The sequence below is a fragment of the Triturus cristatus genome, chromosome 4_2 (genome assembly GCF_964204655.1).
Source record: "Triturus cristatus chromosome 4_2, aTriCri1.1, whole genome shotgun sequence".
Classification (NCBI taxonomy): domain Eukaryota; kingdom Metazoa; phylum Chordata; class Amphibia; order Caudata; family Salamandridae; genus Triturus; species Triturus cristatus.
In genome coordinates, this window is record NC_140586.1 from 277,539,554 (window position 1) to 277,551,695 (window position 12,142).

Consider the following 12,142-nt stretch of genomic DNA (forward strand, 5'->3'; position numbering starts at 1 on the left):
GAGTCAATTCCTGATGCTTGTCGGTCGGTACAATTGCCAGTCATTTTACGGGCGAATCACTGATTTGCATACGATTCGGTCGTGCGGCTTGTGTTCCATGCGAGTGGGTTGTAATTCACACGCGTTGCATCGTACTGCGCGGGTCGTACGGCGCCGGTCCGTGTCAGTCAGTCTCCGTTTCCGGTCCGTGTCGGTCGGTACGTCTTACGGCCAGAATTGGAATCGACCCCATAATTGTTGTTACTCTCGTCCCAGCCTTAGAGGCTGTTACAGAGGCCAGCATTTCTAATGTGTAAGCTTACATCCTAGATGAATACAATTGGCCACTTCCCTGACGGCTAATGATGTAGACTATGTTTTCAACTCTACTTTACAAACTCAAGAATTTCTACAATATGAACATGAATACCCTATGCCCAGTAACATTTTGCCTCTTCATCAGTATAAATAAATCATATATACTGATGGTTCAGCCCGGCCTGTTATAGACACCAAGTACCAATACGTGCCACGATACATGGTGTCATGTTGGATGGAAAATTCCTTCCTCAGAAAACATTCACGCAGCTCCTACAGGATTGCACTGCACAACTGGCAGAATGGAAAGCCTTGATTCTTACACTAGAAAATATTGATTCTTAATTCCACACACTCATAGTGTGTGTTTCCTATTACTGTGCCCAGCCTTTTAATGAAAGGGCGTCTACATGGATTCAGAGACTCAAAAGTGAGTACTATAAAGCACAAGCTGCTTTGGGGGAAAGGTAGCACAACTTTAACACAGTTTGCCATGGGCTCATGCGATACAGACCTTGAGTCATCAGCATGTTGGAATACATGTTTTAGGAAATTCATTGCCAGATTAAACTGCTAACTCAGCACTTAAAACTACAACAGTAGCTGTGATTACTTGTTCTCACACGAGGGTGATGAAGATATCATGGCTGCTATCAATGCTTCGCACATTAGCACCCCTTTACCTAAAAAATATCCAGCAAAATATTCTCTATCACTTAAGTGCCCAAAATATTCAGTTTGCTACCATCCCTGTGGTCGATGATCGTGTGATTCTCAACCAAGACCGCAGGCTAGAATTAATCATTGCTGCCCATAAGGGTGTAGCATCTGCCCATGTTGGTGTGGTGGCAACAGTTTCCTTATTACAGAAAGGCTATTGGTGGCATGGCCTGTACAAACACACAAAACAGTATGTCCTGAGTTGTGACATCTGCCAGCAATTTTAAAGCTGCACCATTGCATGCTCACCACAGACAACCCTCTTAATTTCATACAAACCCTCTCCAATGCGTGTATCTAGATTATTATGGTCCCTTAAATTTGGATGGTGCATTTAAATTCATTGTACTTGCTGTAGATTCTTGCTCCAAATTTCTATGGGTGTGGCCGCAGAGATTGGCTGACACTCGCACTGTTAATAAAGATTTGCAAGTCTTCATCAGACATATGCAGTAGCTGTAGTCCACTCGGAACAGGTCCCTGCTTTTGATTTTAAGGCTTACAGGGATACAATGGGGACCCTGGGAGTTGTTGTGCATTATTCCTCACCCTATCCTCCTGAGGGAAATTCAACAGTGGAGAGGAAAAACGGTGACTTTAAAGCATTCCAAAAAACAGCTAGAGTATTCGGTTCAGGTCGTAGTTAAATCCATCACTTGTATGGTGAACTACAGGACTTCCAGGAAGAGCGATCCAATGAACTTTTCAAACCTTCTGCCACTGAGGGAGTGAAGGATTACCCAGCACCCTTCAGCTGGATTCAAAAAGTTGGAGATCTAGTTCAAGAGAAGATTGCAGTAAAGAAGGAGTTTGGCCCATTATCCTGTGCAAAGGTGCCAGTCCTCGGCACTCAAGGTACAAGAACTGTAATTTTGCCTGAGTTTGCTGGTGGTATACACTAGTGACTTGTCTCCATTGATCAATTCAATTACATCATGTGGCCAGTACTACACAGTAGGCCACGGGGACTCCTGGGTAGATCCCTGAGCCCTCTCACTACCCTACAGGAACTTCCTATACTAGTTTTAAGCAACACCAATGGTGTTTCCCCCTGGTTGGGGAGGGCAGAGAATGAACTATTGTTCATTCCTGTTACTGCCACAAATACAAACCATACATCGGATGTGGGTATGCAGGTTGCTTCTGCTAATCCTAACAACAGAGTTGTTTATGAGGAACCATCTTTGGAGGTGTCTACCTGTTCTCTTCTGTCAACTACGGCCTCTGTTTTTCAACAGACTATTTCTGGTTACTCTGTTGATGACTTTTCTTCTGACACTTCACTCCATAATGTACATGATTGTCTTCTTTGCCTGAAATGCACTTATCTGATTCCTCCATGTCATTACATTTGAATTCCCATCTCATTACTTTTACTGCTTCTTTGAGTTTGATTTGTGACTGTTTTCTTCTTGCTATTGAATGGACACTATCTTCCAGAGTGTTCTACTGCAGAACTGGTAGTCGAAGTATTGAAACCTCATTAGTCTTGACATAAAGTGGGAAGAGTTCTGTGCCTTGTCAACATTTTTGCTTTTCCAGTGCCTGATGGAACTGTTTGGGATAAGGTCCCATAACATATTTTTGGTCCTACAGAGACACTGCAGATTCCTTATGTTTTTAAGGTTGTGATGGGTGACGTGATTACCCCAGGATTTATTTCTGATGATTGGGATGTAAAAACAGTTACCTCAATGCTTTAAGAGCTTGAATATTATACTGTATTTGAAAGTGCGGATTTGTACCTTAGCTCTGCTAATTATAGAGAGGTGTTTTGCTATCATTACTATGCATATCATTATTTACACAGAGCTAGTGTTCCACGTAGAGTTTTCAATTTTACACAATGGGAACATTGCCCTACTCCTCCAGTGGGTAGCTCCAAAACATACATGGACACATTTACTTATTTTTTAGGGCATAATCCTTTAGATCCTGTTTCCTTTTTTTTAAAACTTACACCCTCAAAAGTAAGAAAAATATACTAACCCAAACAAAATTGATTTATTCAGATTCATTCACTTTCCAGTTGGCCCTAAAAGTCTAGGAATATTGGAAAAACACTATTGATTTAAAATTAGTTTGGGGAACACACTTTTGGCAAGTGCAGGGCACAGACACCTTATTTAGAGCCTGCTTGATTCCAAAACAGGCGATGTTCTTAAATAGGAGAGTACAGGAGACTACTTGCATGGGTCTAGACAAAATTAAAGAAATGAATTTGCCTAACATGCTGTCAAGTGCCTGTTTTGATAATTGGCAACATTTCGTAAATTACACTGGGGAACAGCTCAATACTACGGTACAAAATTATACATACAATTCAATATTCTCACTTCCCAATGGGTGGGTATTGTGGCCAGTGGACACAAATGGTTGTCATGCTTGTTTTCTGAACTCTAAACAGGGTTTTTAAGCTAGCAAACCAGGCCTTCATTAAATTAATCTCAATGCTCAGGGGCGATTCCTACCTATTCTGCAGGAAGGTTATGCCATCAATGGTAGCAACATTCCACTTTGTCTGCAGTAAAAGAGCATCTTTCTCTCCTTTTGCATAACATGGATTTTCAAGATTTTTTGTTAGGTCCGAGGTCTCCGTGTTCTAAAAGATTCATTTATGCTGCCTCTAATGAAGTTTGGAAACTATCACAAACGGGAACTGCTGCACGTTTAAGGCAAATTGATCAAGCTGATTTAGAGAAAGCACTTGCTGTTTTTGATAATGGCATGAATACATTGTCAACTTGTTTTTACAGTTTGAATAACATTGTATCGTCTGCAATTGACATTCTATAAAATGACATGTCTTCACTATACCATTGGCAGAGTCAGGTTAGGTCGATTATGCGGTTGAGCTGAACATTACAAGTCTTGAAATCTCACCGCGCACCATGGCGATACTTAAACACAACAGAATTGTTTTTGCCTTTCAATTTAACATGTGGGCAACAGGGCATGGCTAAAAAGGATGCTACTTATACAATGTTAAACATCAAGAAATTAGAAGAGTTGCCTTTCACAGTAGCCAAAACACCCTCAGCAGTATGGTCAATACATGTAGTGATATAATTACACATTTTAACTTTTCATTTCATATTTTGCTTGAAACATTTTCTAGCCGGCAGGTATAAGTCTTTAGGGGAGAGTTTTGGACATGAATTATAGTCATTGCCCCTCGATTATAAATGTGTTAGTGGGGAACGGGAGGTGTTATTTAGTGAAAGCAAATGTGAATCTTTGCTCGGTCACTCACTCATTTGTAAAGAGAAGACACTGCATGGAGAGTGTAATGCTTTGATGGCCAATCTGGTGTGTTACTTGAAGGGGGAACCAGCTTCTTCGATTCATTCAGTCATTGGATTACTTTTGAATGGAAGTTACGATCAAAGTTGCAGTGAGATGAGGGCAGGTGTCCCATATGTGGTTTTGGTCTCTCAGATAGTCACATGTTGGAATCCTGTGCTATTCTCTCCAATGCACATGGCTACAGAAGTTAGCTGATGGCCTTCCATTCCAATTTTCAACGTTAACTTTGACAAACTGAGCAGACTAAAAGCCTTATTTTTTTCAGAAGGATGTGGCTCTTACATCTGCCCATGAAACCTTTGAACTTCAAGTAGCAAGGTCGTCCTCCGATATTCAATTGTTAGAATGCATAAACCTACCTCTGCATTTTGGTAAACTTGTGCAACGCATAATTAAAGCTTCCAACAGCACCGGTGTGGTACACTTATTTTAAAGCGGTTGGGACTGGCTACGTTAGCACGTTTCAGACTATTTTTGGAGTGATACATTCTATGTTTTCAAGTGTTTTTGGAGGCATACCACTTGTGTTAATTCTCATTTGTGGTATTTTGGTTCTATTTTAGCTGCTCCACAATGGATGTTCCATTTCGAGGCCAAATTATGATGGATCTACCACATGTCCAGCTGTGTCGTGCATGCATGATACAGGTTTTTGGAGTGTCTTTGCTTCAGGAAATGAAAGAAGACTTGTTCCTGACCTTCAGACTGATGTGATTTACCTGCGTTCAGCCTTTGTTACTCTATCTGTGGTGCCCTTTCACGTGTGTGCTTGACATCTGCCTTGCAATGCAATTGGTACCATATATGGACATACATCTGCTGTTGTGCCTGTTGAGGATCCATTTTTGGAGTTGTCCCAGGATACTGCCATTGCTCTAGGATGCTTTCTACAAGCCATTCTATTCCTTGGATGTGGAGGCTTTGGCTCCTCAGTAATTGGAACCTGGCTCTTCAAATGCGGTTGTACTGCAGGATGACATGCCTTTGAGGGTGATCACATTTGTTCTTTAGAACTAATCAACGAGGCCATTGTGGCAATATCATTAGTGAATGCGGAGTCCATCTTGGATTCTTTTAACACTGAGAACATGGATAACATTCTGGGAGTCTCCTTTGAATTTTGATTCGGCCTTTTTTCTAAAAATTGTTTTGAACATTTTTTTTTGTTCACATTTATATTGCCATTTTTTAGATGGGTTCTATTTGCTTGGTTTGTGGATATGACCATTTTTAATTATATGGTTTGCTTTTTAGTATAATTATATACAGAAGCTGAGTCTTACTCTTTTCATGACCAAGGGGAGGAGGATGTAGTAAAGACTTCTTGGTCCCACTCTGGCTGTCTATTTAAGTTTTATATTTTATACATTGTAGGATGACATCGTATAAGCAATATTATTTTTATATCTTTAGCTTGCACAATATTATTCTGAGAAGATGCTGCACATGCTGCTTGTTTTTTAGAAAGCCTTTCCTGCTACATAATCTGTATACTTCATTCAAGGCTAGGAACACAAAACAAGATATCCTAGTCCTTGCACTGCCCATTGTGAGACAGCTTCTAACATCTAGACAAATCAATGCATCAGAGTTGTACCTCTAACACAAAGGTTTTATTATATAAACAGTGCACTGTCCCTTTATGGGTCAGATGGGCACTCCAGCCATGACGGTCCTAGAACGAATGCTGTGTTCGACATGCGGCTCTGCTTTCGCTGATCTTCCATCCTGCAACGAGGGATTTGTCAAAGCATAAAATATGTGTGAACCATCGTTCAACCATTTTGCAATTGGTCCTCCAATTTATGTCTGCTTGAAACAGTGTTTTCGCAAAATGTGTGTGCTTTTGTTAACTGCTCACTTGACAGAAACTTGCAAGTTTCCACTTTTTAGCTTGTGTTTCGTGAAGAATGCTGTTGCAGGGTGAGTGCATGTTAAATCGTCTTTTGAAGGTGCCACTCCTTGTCTACTGTTTGAAAGAGTGTAATGGCAGGTACATAAAACTGCTTTATGTTAGAAATGCTTGATTGGGGCCTTGGGTTTTGAAAACTAAGAAAAATATTTAGTTATAAACCACAGATTTACTGCCAATATGCTCAGCTGTGAAACTGAAATTGGTGCATCCTAGAGTGCTTTCATGTTCTTGATAAGGGTGACTTGGAGCTGCAAGTAGTAGATGATTTAGCTCTCGCCATATGCACCATAGTGGGAGCCATGGTTGATTGAAATGGCATTGTATTTGTCATGAGCTTTTTGATGATGTGCATGAGTGACCAAAGAGTAGGTCTTATCTTGTCTTGGGGCACAGTGTAAGATATATACGTGCTCATGCCACAATTATACATTAGATGACTATTTATCAGTTTATTCTGCAAGACTCAACTTACACTTGGGGTGATTTCAGAAAGGTTTTCTTTATTTCATTCTTCTCAATGTGTCTACGTCCTGTGCAAAAACTCCCTATTTGGGTTGCTCCCTTTATAAGTCTTGTTAGTGTGGGAAGGAGAAGAAACAGGTAGAAAGAGGTGATAATATTTGTAGTTCTTCATTACCGGGAAAAGTTTTATTGCAATTTCTCAACTTGAAATATAGCCCACTTGGGTGAAATAGTAGCGTTCACATTGGTATAATGAGTTGTCTCCTTCCAAAGAAGTACACATTTAGCAACCTGGCTGGTGTCAAGCACCACCCATTTTGGCCATATCACCTAGGTACTAATACTTCTAAGTTGTCTCCTTAAGGAAACCATAAATGCCTTTACGATAGGATGATGCTAAAACATTCATCCACACACTATAAAATATCCTTTGATAACATTAGATTTCAAAGGATAACACATGTTGTAAAGAAAGAAACTAAGCTTTGAAATCCCAAACTTGAAGAAACAAACTAAACCATTCTTCTCAGGATCTGCTGAATAATCCTCCTAAGGGACACTTGTCCTAGGACAGCTAGATGCTGTAAATGGCTCTCCATGATGTTGCATGCTGCTGACCAGTCCACCAGCGAAACAATCAAAAGTGTCATCAATACTTTTTTCAAGTCATTGACATCTGAACTTTATCTACAAACATTGATGCTCTCTGTTTAAGGTGCATGTGTATGGTTGGTCACATAAATATATTGTTTAGTACAGCTCTACTGAACAGGAGAAATATGCCTTGAAAATGATCACATGACTTTGAATGAGATATGTTTCAGCTGTAATGTTCTCCTCTAGAAAGCACAAGATGGAGTAAGGAAACTTAGAAAATCAAGAATAAAAATAGAAAATGTTAGACATCCATTAATTAAGAAGATTAAAGTATTAAAATAAAAAATCACTATATCATGCATGTTAGTTCATGTTACCCAAGAAAACAATCTACACTGTACACCCACACCTATATAGTCTTTTATTGGGATCCAGAAAGATTATCCCTCATGAACTGCATCACACATTTCCTTCTAGACAAGCTATAGAACATGCTTGCTGACTAAATGCCTGAAATGCATCATAATCCAGACAAAATTTCACAAATCGAAGAGATCTAACACCACTCTTGGGTGTTTGCCAAACTTTAGCATCCCTTGACACCCGTTACCACTCCATTTTTTTAATTAAATGTCCCACCTAATAACTACGCCTTGCAGAAGCCTAGTACAAAATCAAGAAAACTAAAAATAAATGCATATAAAGAAAAGGTATTAAATGTGTGGCATGTGCTGTGGCTTTGTTGGTGAAGCAAAGTCAGGCAAAAACAGATTGAAGGAAGATTTTCTTGCATCGTATCGTACTTTATTGTATAGCACCTTATACCCCTGTCACAAAGGCTAAAGCACTTCTCAAAGGGTGGGTAGCACACTTCGCTGTTGGTTGTGTGGTTGGAAAGACTGTTAGTAGTATGACCTAATTAACAACATTTTGATATTGTGATTGAAGACCACGGTGGAGCTCTTGTGATGATACAACATATATATAGCTGTGTTTCAGCCTGGAGTGAAGTAAAGAGGAGTGAAGAGCCACTCATGTTTGTAAATACCAAGTTATGCTTGTTTGTTAGAGGGTCGTTTTATAGAGTGGCTTTGCGGGAGGTGTTTTGGTGTCATGTTTGATTACCACAGGGATGCTCTCATCATGTTGTGGTAATATTGTGCCTGCTCTTGAGATTAGAGTAGGCAGACTGGTTCTTCTTTTTCTGGTGGTATGGTTTCAGTAATGATTTGTAATGGAGGTACCATTTATTGAAAAATAGACAGGTCCCAGGCAGATCCTTACTTACCATCAGAATTCCAGGGGGTCTCAATGTTTCTTATCTTTGCTGGAAGTGAGATCCAGAACTTTGCTATCTGGACCGACGAGGAGGTTCCACCAATGTGCTTCTTCGTAAAGGACAGCATGATCAGTAGAGAACCAGTATTCTGAGCAGGACTCTATTCTGCAAGTAAAGTGAAGTTTCACTTGGAAAAATGGTGGTCCAAGGCCACGGATGGCCTGAGACAAAACAGAGGCAGAAGAAGAGTGGCGATGAAGGAGTACAATGAGGACCAGAAAGGGAAGGGTATTTAGTTGAAATGTAGAAAATGCTGCAAATATTTAACCACAATCCTCATTGCAATCAAGCCATTTTTATAAAATATTATACCTTTGTCAATTCTCCAGAATCGCAGTGCGACATATTCTGCAATAGGATCACCTGCCAGAAACTGTGGGGCAGATTATCAAGCACTGCGTTAAAATTATCGCCGCATTAGCGGCAGAAAACTGCCGCTAAAGCGGCGATAATGGGCTTGATAATATGCCCTGGAGAATTCCAATAGAAGCCCAGGTTCACACCAGAACATGGGCTTCTATGGGAATTCTCAAGGGCATATTATCAAGCCCATTATCGCCACTTTAGCAGCAGTTTTCTGCCGCTAAAGCGGCGATAATTTTAATGCCGTTTCTTGATAATATGCCCCTGTATTTTATGCCACAAGACATGCAAATTAAATGAAAAAAAAAGGGTTTTTTACCGGACTGTAACAGCTCAGAGGACTTTTGGCAAATATCTGTCAAATAAAGGAAGCACACATTTAAAGTTGTGAAGAGGCTTTGAATACCCTTTTAAAAGAAGAAAACGTGAAGCTAAGGAAGATAGGAAAAGGCTACACTTTCTTAGAAAAAGCTGCAATTTATTTCAGTTAAGGATAGGCATGTGGTCATAAAACCCACAATTTGGCTGAGGTAGCTCCTTTTAAAGGCGGACTGATCGAAAACAGTTTAAGTGACAGTTTATTCTGATCATTAAAACTTATCTTGTGTGCGTGAAACGTGTGACAAAATGCCAAATTTGTCAGATCCAGAGTTCTGTTTCAGTTTGTACAAAATAATTGACCCAGAAAGGCAACTAGAAATTGCTGAGCATAAAAGAAAAAGCCTGGTTTACCGATTGTTGTATTGAAAATACAGCGACTTCTTTTTAAATTGAAAGACCAAGATTGCTTGCGTTGTGTTGAACATAATTTTTTTTTAAATGTTGCCATATTTATGTGCACTGTATTTTCTGCTGTGTATAGTTAATGGGTCAATCTCGGATGGATCCATTGGTATGTTCACTGCCTCCTATTTTCGGTGACATTTCATTATCCACCCATTGGACACGGCCCTGGAGAGCTCCTCTTTAGCCATAACCCTAAAAACCTGGAAAGGTTAAATGTAACAAAGCAATGTCTCATTAGTGGTGGTGGTGGTGGGGGGGGGGGTGATCAGGTATCTTTTGGAGGGATTTCCCGTGTTTTTGTCTGCTGGTCTGTTTTGACTGTGTGCTGAACCTCGTTTTTGCTGGTTTTATGACGCTGGGCACTTTTTCACTGCTTACCAATGCTAAAGTGCATGTGCTCTGTGTCTAAAATGTCATTTGGTTTCTCTGTGATTGGCATATTTGATTTACTAATAAGTCCCTTGTGCAGTGCACTACATGTGCCCAGGGTCGGTAAATCAAATGCTACTAGTGGGCCTGCAGCACTGATTGTGCCACCCACATAAGTAGCCATTCAGACATGTTTCAGGCCTGCCACTGCAGAGCCTGTGCGTCCAGTTTTAAACTGCCATATTGACCTGACAAATTAATCTACTTGCCAGACTCAAACCTTCAGTTTTATTACATGTAAATCACTCCTAAGGTAGGCTGTAGGTATCCCCATGGACAGGATGCAGTGTATTTGAAAGGTAGGACATGTGATTTTGATTTTTACATGTCCTGGTAGTGCAAAACTGCCAAATTCATTTTTCACTAGAGCAAGGCCTATCTCTCACATAGGTTATTTATTTATATAAGTTTTATACAGCGCCTGCTAGACCCCAGGGTGGCAGAGCGCTTCACATGATAGAATCCAGTAAAACAGTCACGTAATGAACATATTAGGCGAGAGCTCGAAAGATAATGGTACAAACACAGGTTAGCATTGGAGCTACCTTGTAACACTTTACAAGTGTAACTTCCAATTGGGAGCAGATAGAAATTTGTAGATGGTGTCTCTGGACTCACATTTTAAAAACACATCTTTTAGTGAAGTTGTTTTTTAAATTGCGGGTCTGATAATGCCACTTTTAGAAAATTGGCTTTTTCTTATTTTAACCATTCTATGCTTCTGCTTGTCCCTAGAATACATGTTTGGGTCAGGGTGACAGCTGGGCTTTGTGCATTCCCTCTAGACAGTCAAACACAAAGGGAACTGAGGTGTGCCCTGCATATCTTGATGGCTCCTTACCAGGCAGATGAGTCTTCCTGAGCGGGAGGAGCTGACACTTGCACCAGAATAGGGCTGTGCCTGTCCCCACACAAAGAACTGCATACTCCCCTGCAGTGTGTCGGAGCAAGGGCCAGGAAGTGCAGGGTCCTGTGCACTACCAAGACTTTTCTTTGAAGTCTCCCTACTTCAAAGGCTAAAACACGTATAAGTACTGGACCTCTGACACCATATACTCAGAACACTTCTGGACTGAAGACATTTTGCCAAGAAGAAGAACTGTTGTGCTGACAGGAGGGACTGCCACTTTGCTATGTTGGCTTGCTTCCTGCTGCTTCTTGCCTGGGAGTGAGAGGACTGGACTTTGCTCTTTATATCCTGCATTTCTAAAGGTTCTCCAATGGCTTGTTTGTGCTTGCCTCCTGTTTCTGAAGTCTCAGGGATATGAAAATTTCACCTGCATCTTGCTACTAGCACCTGGGCTCCTCTGCTGTGAGTCCTGCTCGGACAAGTGGTGCCAAATCCAGTCCTGGGTCGTGGACGTGAGTGCATAGCGCTGCAACCCAAGGAATCAATGCATCAACTCTAAAGCATCATTTGGAGCTGGCTTATTCCCTGCAAAATTAATACACTGCCGCTGGCTGCACCGAAGCCGTGGATACCGCTCGCCCAGTGCACGATGCAACGACCTTGACTTACAACGCAGTCTCAACTTTGCAGATGGACAGTCTCTGAATCACCATTGCTGAGTGAGTCTCCTACAATGCATCACTGATGTCTGCAACGCCGCGTCCCAAATCCAATGAATTCCTGGCCCAGCGGGGCTTCTAACCAATGCATCGCCTTTGGCCCAGCATCTTAGAACCAATTCACAGCGCTCTTGACATTGATGCATTAACCACTTTGCCCAGCTACGAAACTGACGCATTGCTTGTAGCACTGACACATCACCTCCATATTTCAACGCATCATACCCAAGCATTGACACATGCAAAGTACTGTCAGCAGGTCTGCATGACTCCTGTATCCAGCCCACTCTCCATCATAGTCAGACTGAACATTTTGTTTTGCCCTGGTCAAGCGCATCCCGATAGCACCAGTTGGAGCT

At 41.1% G+C, this 12,142-nt stretch overlaps 1 pseudogene; it reads left to right on the plus strand.

Moving 5' to 3' along the window:
- The first annotated feature begins 2,147 nt into the window (after positions 1-2,147).
- LOC146833626 (uncharacterized) lies at positions 2,148-3,005 on the plus strand (annotated as a pseudogene).
- Positions 3,006-12,142: the final 9,137 nt, after the last annotated feature.